General features: G+C 39.0%; 1 long non-coding RNA gene across 2 annotated transcripts; it reads left to right on the top strand.

The window, feature by feature from the left end:
• Positions 1-2,858: 2,858 nt before the first annotated feature.
• LOC129818053 (uncharacterized) lies at positions 2,859-8,779 on the top strand. Of its 2 annotated transcripts, none has more exons than XR_008753891.1 (5): positions 2,859-3,030; positions 5,478-5,581; positions 7,812-8,132; positions 8,250-8,314; positions 8,539-8,779. It is a non-coding gene; the product is annotated as an uncharacterized LOC129818053 (long non-coding RNA). The 2 variants fall into 2 exon arrangements; XR_008753890.1 differs by having other exon boundaries at positions 5,475-5,581.
• The last annotated feature ends 242 nt before the right edge of the window (positions 8,780-9,021 follow it).

Raw genomic sequence — 9,021 nt, 5'->3', positions numbered from 1 at the left:
CATACTTTAATCTCATGCTATATTCTGGCTGGTATAGTCAAAATTCATCCTTCCGGTGTGTAGGTCATCGCCTTCACATTGAAATTCAATGCTAATTTTGTTAGGTTCTTGCTGAGTTTGGCTTAGTTCTGTAGGTGGTCTTTGTCCATGGTAAGCCTTCACGTCCTTGGAACAAAGTTAGATTTTCGTCAAGGGGTTTATATAGGATTGGGAGAGAGGGCTGTGTTTCATAGTTTACAACCAGTGTCTGTTCTCATGGGCGGGGCCACTGAGTTGAGCATAGTTCACTCATGAAAACCAATTCTCTAATTTAGGAGCTAAAATTACTTTCATCTTTTCACAAATAGTTTCACATTTAACATTTCAATTTCACAACAATTCCATGTAAATCTGATAACTTGAATGTGTAGACTTTCCAAGATACAGTTTGTCGTCCTATCATCAGTAATCATGTCTAAGACGCCAACTGAACTGACATCATATTTATTAAATCCCATCGCATACTTTCAACTGGTTGGATTACAGAAATATGGTTCCGTTTCCCATCTTTTGATCTCACCAGACACTCTCTCAATGTTAACGAAGGCTTTACTAGAGTCACATCGGTAGAATAGAGAGAGGAAAAAGGGGAAAGGTATTTATGGGGGTCAAAAACCTCCCCCATCAGTCCAATGTCATGACATTGTTATTTGAACGTTGTGTTCTGACTGTTTAAACGTTCAGAGAGAATTGTATCTGCTCCCTCAATTTCAGTTCAATTATCAATAAGTCAAATAAAAAATCTAAATACAAAATAACAATGTCTGTTAATAGAAGAGGTGGTGTGTCTGGTAATCAAATTGTATTTGTCACATGCGCCGAATACAACCGGTGTAGACCTTAGTGAAATGCTTACTTACAGGCCCTTAACCAACAATGCAGTTTTTAAAAAATAAGTTAAGTAAAATTGTCAAAATATACAAGGGGTGTTGTTCCAGAGTCAATGTGCCAGGGCACAGGTTAGTCGGTAATATGTCCTGCTTTAATTTTTGCTTGTAAGCAGGAATCGGGAGGATAGACTTATGGTCAGACTTGCAAAATGGAGGTTGAGGGAGAGCTTTGTACGCGTCTCTGTGGATTTAAAGGTGGTCTAGAATTATTTTTCCTCTGGTTGCACATTTAACATGCTGATAGAAATTAGGTAAAACTGAATTCAGTGTCCCTGCATTAAAGTCCCCGGCCACTAGGGGCGCCACCTCGATGAGCATTTTCCTGTTTGCTTATTGCGGTATAAAGCTCTTTGAGCTCGTTGTTAGTGCCAGCATCGGTCTGTGGTGGTATGTAGACCGCTACGAAAAATAAAGATAGTGTGGTCTACAGCTTATCATGAGATACTCTACCAGGTGAGCAAAACCTTGATACTTCCTTAGATATCGTGCACCAGCTGTTGACATTTATGCATAGCCCCTCGCCCTGTGTCTTACCAGAGGCTGCTGTTCTGTCCTGCCGATGGAGTGTATATCCCGCCAGCTGTATGTTCTTAATGTCATCGTTCAGCCACGACTCTGTGAAACATGAGATATTACAGTTTTTAATGTCCCATTGATAGGTTATACATGCTTTCAGCTCGTCCCATTTATTTTCCAGCGATTTAACATTAGCTAGCAGGACAGAAGGCAAGGGCAGATTAGCCACTCGTCGCCTGATCCTCGCAAGGCACCCTGATCTCTTTCCACGAAGTCTGTGTATCCTTCTCCAGCGAATAACAGGGATCTGGGCCTGGTGTCTGTATTTATATCCCTCCCGTCCGGTGTTTCCTCCAACACATTGGTGTGGCTGACTTCTGGGTTAAGCAGGGTCGTGTTTGAGGACGCATGGCTCTCGACCTTTGCCTCCCCCGATTCCGTAGGAGAGTTGCAGCGATGCGACAAGACTAACTACCAATTGGGGAGAGAGGTAAATGTGATGTCCATACATTTTCATACTGGTTCCCCTTGGGAATCAAACCCACAACTCTGGCATTGCAAACGCCATGCTCTACCAACATGCTCTACCAACATGCTCTACCAACATGCTCTACCAACATGCTCTACCAACATGCTCTACCAACATGCTCTACCAACATGCTCTACCAACATGCTCTACCAACATGCTCTACCAACATGCTCTACCAACATGCTCTACACAGGTATGCAGGGTATAAGTAGTGTGTGTGTATATATATATATATATATAATGAATCCTAGCATGCTAAGAGCTTTGAATTGCTTTATAGTATAAATGCCACAGTGACTGGCAAGTAAGGCTAATAGCTAGTGGTAGCATTCTAAGAATTAAACAAGCAGGGATATTGGTAGAGGGCTAGACATGATGACTTAGGCCGGCCATCTTGGGTGAATGTGATACGCAATAGGCCGGCTGCAAGTAATGGGTACCACATGGCCTGAACCCTAACCCTAGTTACCTCCAGTTACAGGCTCACTTCCTGACAGATTTGTTTCCTCTGTCAGCACTGGGATTCAAACAGGCAAACCTCCAGTTGCTGGCCTGCTTTTCTAACCTAGAGGCGAAGGCTGCCATATTGAATGAGTCATGTGTAAGCATAAAGTCACATAGTAAAATGAGCCTATACCAGAGATGAATTAAGTCTATCAATGAAACCTAACATTAGTTTGTCTCTAACTCCCAGGCCTGAGAGAGGGTATGAGACCGAGGGTTTTGTACAGACAACATACACTACCATGCCTCATTAAATAAAGGTTAAATCAAGTAAATAAAAATCCCCAGGGGGCAGCAGAAACCAGTTTAGGTGATGTTCTCTTCCAGGAAGTCTTGATAATTACTCAGGTGTGAGCACTCAGGATTGGTTGGCAGTCTGGGAGAGAAGAGGCCAGAAGCCTTTCAGCCTTTGCTTGTTTCTTTGTTCATTATCGTCTTTAATGAGGGTTAGATGTTGCCTAGTTATGGCTGTCTTCTAATCTAGTAGCTTTAAAAAATGTTTTTTTTATTGTGCATATTTATTTAGTCAACAACCAAGTGGTCAAGAACTCGGTAAGTTTGCGATCTCCTGCGCACATGTATATAATACACGGTCCTGATTTCTCACGTCAACCACAGTTATACGAGTAAAGACATACAGTATTAAAAAACGCTCTGATGGGAGAAAGGAAGGTTTGGTACAATTTATAAAATGCCGACAGAATTTTCTTGTTCGACTGCGTGATCTTTTTTTGTTGGTAAAATTAATTATGCGAGACATGACGGTGGAAATGCTTTCATATCGAAGTAAACTTGGAGTAACTTGATATGGTGTGTGGCCCTCCCACTACAACTCAGGAAGCCATGCAGTTTATTAGGCAACAGATGAAAACTATTGTTATGAATTGAACAGGGTGGTGAAAGTGCATCTTGATGCTCTTTACAATAAATATCGAGGGTCTAATGCGGACATGATGATCGATGCTTGACTGCCGTTTGACAAATACAAATATTCTCTCTCTTATCCATAATAATCTCATGTAGACTATACAACCCGAACAGCCTACCAATACTGTATCTGCTACCTGTTGGCTAAACTGCACGTGTCAAGACCAGTGGAGGCACATTGGCTTTTTAACGCAACAGTTGGTACAAATCTATCCGTGGAGTTGAATGTGATGCAAACGCATTCCATTTATCATTTCTTTTTTATTCGGTAGATAAACTTAAGTGAATATTTACTTTGTGTGCGCTACATAATGCACAGATTTATCAAGTCAGTTTGGATCCACCACTATTAAGAAAATGTGCATCATTTCTTTGTGGGTTTTATAATATTTTAATACCAATCTGTCACCTTTTTTTGGATGGAAACCTAGCAAAAGATGCTCATTTTAAATCAGGTTACAGACCAGTTAAGGCCTAGTACTGCGTTCCTGATAACTTCATGGGACCATTGGAGTGCAAAATGATTAGGCTGTAATGCACAATGAATTGGTATACTGTACACGGTCTGAAACCTTGACGTGCAAAATTGTGTAAATGTTCCGTACCAGACAGAATGTTGAATACAATATATCAATTTACTCGACCTGTTGTCTACGCGGTTTGTCCTTCAGCTGCGCGAAATGTGAGCATTCAGAGGAAACTATTGTTCCCCTTTCTTTTAGAGCCTTTAAGTATATAGTTCGGTCAGCTTATATTTCCGGTGTGTGTTTTCATTCTGACACACATGACTAAAACTCTTGCGTAATATGTAAACAGTAGCAGAACCACAGACTGAACATTTCGAATTAGCGGTTTCCTCGCATTCAGCTGGCAATGCCAAACATACCATCTCTCTAAAAAGTCTGGTATCTAACAATACTATTCTGTGGATTTTTTGTATCTAATTTCAAGTAGCTGAAGGACTAACCACACAGACAACCGGTTGAGTACGTTTTAAATTAAATGTATTAAACATTCTGGCTTGAAAGGACATTTACAGTATTTTGCACGGTTCAGGCTGTATGAAACCAATGAATTGCACTGGTGTGAAGTACTTTAAACTACTACCTAAGTAGTTTTTTGGGGTATCTGTACTTTACTGTTTCTATTTTTGACAACTTGTACTTCACTACATTCCTAAAGAAAATAATGTACTTTCTACTCCATACATTTTCGCTGACACCCAAAAGTACTCATTACATTTTCAAAGTGCGCTCCTGGCTAAATATATATAATACGAAAGATGGTGCTGTTTGCTTATTATAAGGAATTTGAAATTATGAATACTTTTTATTCTTAAGTATATTTTAGCAATTACATTTACTTTTGATATTTAAGTATATTTAACACCAAATACTTTTAGACTTTTATTCAAGTAGTATTTTTCTGGGTGACTTTTACTTGAGTCATTTACTATTAAGAAGGTATTTTTACTCCAGTATGACAACTGGGTGCTCTACACCACTGCTGAGTTGTTTAACAGCCTGATTCATCACACAACATAAGACCCTTAGACAGCAATATTAGGTCACGCAACACGTTCTAGTCTCACTCTACACAATGGCCAAAACAGAGCAGTGTGGAGTACCAGTAGAAGGAACTGCCCTGAAGCTGATTGACTATTGAAAGCTCTAGCTCTCAACTGCCCATTTGCACCTAATTTCAACAAAATAAACTCAGCATAAATTGGCATGAGTTTGTTCCTGTGGCAGTCAGATTTTTTTTTTCTCCACTAATTGGTCTTTTGACAAATCACATCAGATATTTTTCAGAGCTTATCTGATTGGTCAAAATACCAAATTTAGTGATATAAAGATTGGACTTAGACTGTCTTTACACAGGCAGCCTGTTTTCTCTGCAGCAGTTGAGCGAGTGTGACTGCCTCCCAGCAGGGAGGGGTAGTTAGCTCTAGCTGAGCTGATAGTTCCTGTTTTCAGGTATTCACAGAGCTTGGGTTAGGGCTCGTCTCCTTCCTGTTCCGGATTTGATTCTGTTAAGGAAAGTTTTTCTGTCTCTGAACACCTCTACAGCAGCAGTTTACATTCAGATGCATGTCCCAGATTAAACCAAGGAATCCTCTTGTAAAGAAGCATTCTCTACTCCCTGATTGGTTAGTCGTCTCTACACTCTGATACTAGTAAGTACACCTTTTAGAGATGTGTTGGTATGAAATGTTCTCCAGCATTCCTGCCTTGGGTGTTTTCAGTTTCTCACCTGGAGCCATTGTTTAAGGTCTGTGATCCTGTTGAACCTGATTGACTGGGTGCTTCCAAGCTGCTCAAGCATTACAGATGTCTGATCAGCCATAGCTACATCTGTCTTAGTCTTGCTGTCTGCTCTGCTACATATATCTGTATTCATATCTAGCTGTCTGCTCAGCCATAACTACATAATGTCTTCTAGTCTAGCTGTCTGCTCAGCCATAACGCGGATACATTGTGTTCGAAAAGTATTCAGGCACTTTCTCCACATTTTGTTAAGTTACAGCCTTATTCTAAAATTGAATACATTTTTATCTACACACAATACTAATGCTCAAATAACAAAAACATTTTATAACACATGGTATAGATGGTACTATACATACTGTATGTATTACATTAGAACACATGGTATAGATGGTACTATGCAGACTGTATGTATTACATTAGAACACATGGTATAGATGGTACTATACATACTGTATGTATTACATTAGAACACATGGTATAGATGGTACTGTACATACTGTATGTATTACATTAGAACACATGGTATAGATGGTACTGTACATACTGTATGTATTACATTAGAACACATGGTATAGATGGTACTATACATACTGTATGTATTACATTAGAACACATGGTATAGATCAGGGGTGTCAAACTCAAATACCCAGTGGGCCAAAATGTAAAACCTGAACAAAGTCGCGGGCCAACATTGAACAAATGAACCTTTTAATATGGACCCAAACAAGTTTTGCTTTAACATTGAATATGGAACAAGCATCGCTTATTACCATACAATATATAATTTAATAGTGGAGACATGCAAAATCGAATTTCAAATGAAAAAACACATCAATGGCATTCATTTATTAAATAAATAAAAATCGTATGCCTCTTTTCTATTTGCAGCCTTCTGATTTAAATACCAAAATAAACTTTTTTTTTTACTTCAGCGTGTCGTTGCACTGGAGTTCAATCAGCTCCATTTGGATGTTGGTTGGTGCATTTTCCACATCAACTGCGAAGGGATTACTAAGCAGTTCAAACCTACATTTCTGGACATCGAAGTCGGCAAATCGCCGGCTAAACTCAGCGGCGAGAACACTGAGATTTCAGCAAACTGTGCGCATGGGAACACGGCGGTAGAGATTCATCATGCACTTTTTCACGAACTCTCCCTCATTAAAGGGCCGGGCTGATTTTGCGATCTCTGCTGCCACTATATAACTAGCCTTTACAGCAGCCTCACTTTGTGATGTGGCTTTTCTTCTGTTGTGAAACCAAACGTTTCTCCCACTTGTCCAGAAAGCTCCTGTTTTCAGCCTTTCTTTTCGCCATTTTTGGGAAGGGACAGCGCGCTGACAGTTGTGGTGTCTATGTTGCTATGACTACTGTCACAGAGGAGAGGGCGTTTCTGGGTCCTGTCCTGATTGGCGCGCGAAAACAACAGCAGAGCATTATGGGATTCGTAGTATTAGCGGTGAATGCGCTGTATAATACCGGCGGGCCAGCTCTAGTAGTAATTTGGTATTGTCTCGCGGGCCAAATATAATTACCGCGGGCCAGAGTTTGACACCCATGGTATAGATGGTACTGTACATACTGTATGTATTACATTAGAACACATGGTATAGATGGTACTGTACATACTGTATGTATTACATTAGAACACATGGTATAGATGGTACTATACATACTGTATGTATTACATTAGAACACATGGTATAGATGGTACTGTACATACTGTATGTATTACATTAGAACACATGGTATAGATGGTACTGTACATACTGTATGTATTACATTAGAACACATGGTATAGATGGTACTATACATACTGTATGTATTACATTAGAACACATGGTATAGATGGTACTGTACATACTGTATGTATTTACATTAGAACACATGGTATAAATGGTACTATACATACTGTATGTATTACATTAGAACACATGGTATAGATGGTACTATACATACTGTATGTATTACATTAGAACACATGGTATAGATGGTACTATACATACTGTATGTATTACATTAGAACACATGGTATAGATGGTACTATACATACTGTATGTATTACATTAGAACACATGGTATAGATGGTACTATGCAGACTGTATGTTAAAGCTTTAGATCTTGCTCCATCCTCAGGTACCTTGGTGTGACCTGAGGCTCAGCCGACGTCATGGCTATCTCTCCCACCGTAACCCTTCACCTGGACGATGGTGTGGTGCGTGGTCTGGACCTGCAGTCCTGTGCTGCCCAGCTGTGTAAAGGACATGGTCACTGTGTGGCTCAGGGACAGGCCACCACCTGTGAGTGTATCCTGGGGTACAGAGGAGAGTTCTGCCATGAGAGTGTCAATGAGGCAATCAGTGTTCCTCTCACCCTGGGGGTATTGGCCTTTATCGTTGGCATCCTCATCCTCTCCTTCATCATTGCTTTCATCAGGCGAAGGGTCAAGGTCAAAAGGTGGTAACTATAGAATTATTCATATAATTAAATATAAATACAGCCAACTTGAACGTATGGTGAAACGGTTCTCCTGTACTTGGAACCCTTGTGCTAATGTTGTTTGTGTCGTCATAGGAAAGCTGCAGCCAAGGATTGCAATGGTTTAGAGAAAGACATTCTGTAGCACCACCATACTCAAGGTAGGACATTCAACCACGTCTCACACAATAATTAGCAATAACTCAACCATAACTCATGCCACAAACATGAATTTCATGTTAAGAAAAAAAACTGGTACGATGTTATTTACAGTAGTTAAAACAATTTGTATGAATGTTTAAAGTTTATGAAGTGTTTAACATGTCAAGTGAACTGTGAATGTCTGTTCTCTGTGATTTTAATGACATTGTCACACTTCTTGTAGGTTTGGTTGACGGTCCAACATCAGAGCACATCCCCTTCATCAGGCTTTATCCCCGGTATAAACAATTATATACTGTAGTACTATTTATATGAACAACTATATACTGTAGTACTATTTATATAAACAATTATATACTGTAGTACTATTTATATAAACAATTATATACTGTAGTACTATTTATATAAACAACTATATACTGTAGTACTATTTATATAAACAACTATTTATATAAACAACTATATACTGTGCAACTATTTATATAAACAACTATATACTGTACTACTATTTATATAAACAACTATATACTGTACTACTATTTATATAAACAACTATTTATATAAACAACTATATACTGTAGTACTATTTATATAAACAACTATATACTGTAGTACTATTTATATAAACAACTATATACTGTAGTACTATTTATATAAACAACTATATACTGTAGTACTATTTATATAAACAACTATATACTGTAGT

The sequence above is a fragment of the Salvelinus fontinalis genome, chromosome 21 (assembly GCF_029448725.1).
Source record: "Salvelinus fontinalis isolate EN_2023a chromosome 21, ASM2944872v1, whole genome shotgun sequence".
NCBI lineage: Eukaryota > Metazoa > Chordata > Actinopteri > Salmoniformes > Salmonidae > Salvelinus > Salvelinus fontinalis.
Note: the sequence above shows the minus strand (reverse complement) of the source record. Positions and strands in the feature narration are given on the sequence as shown.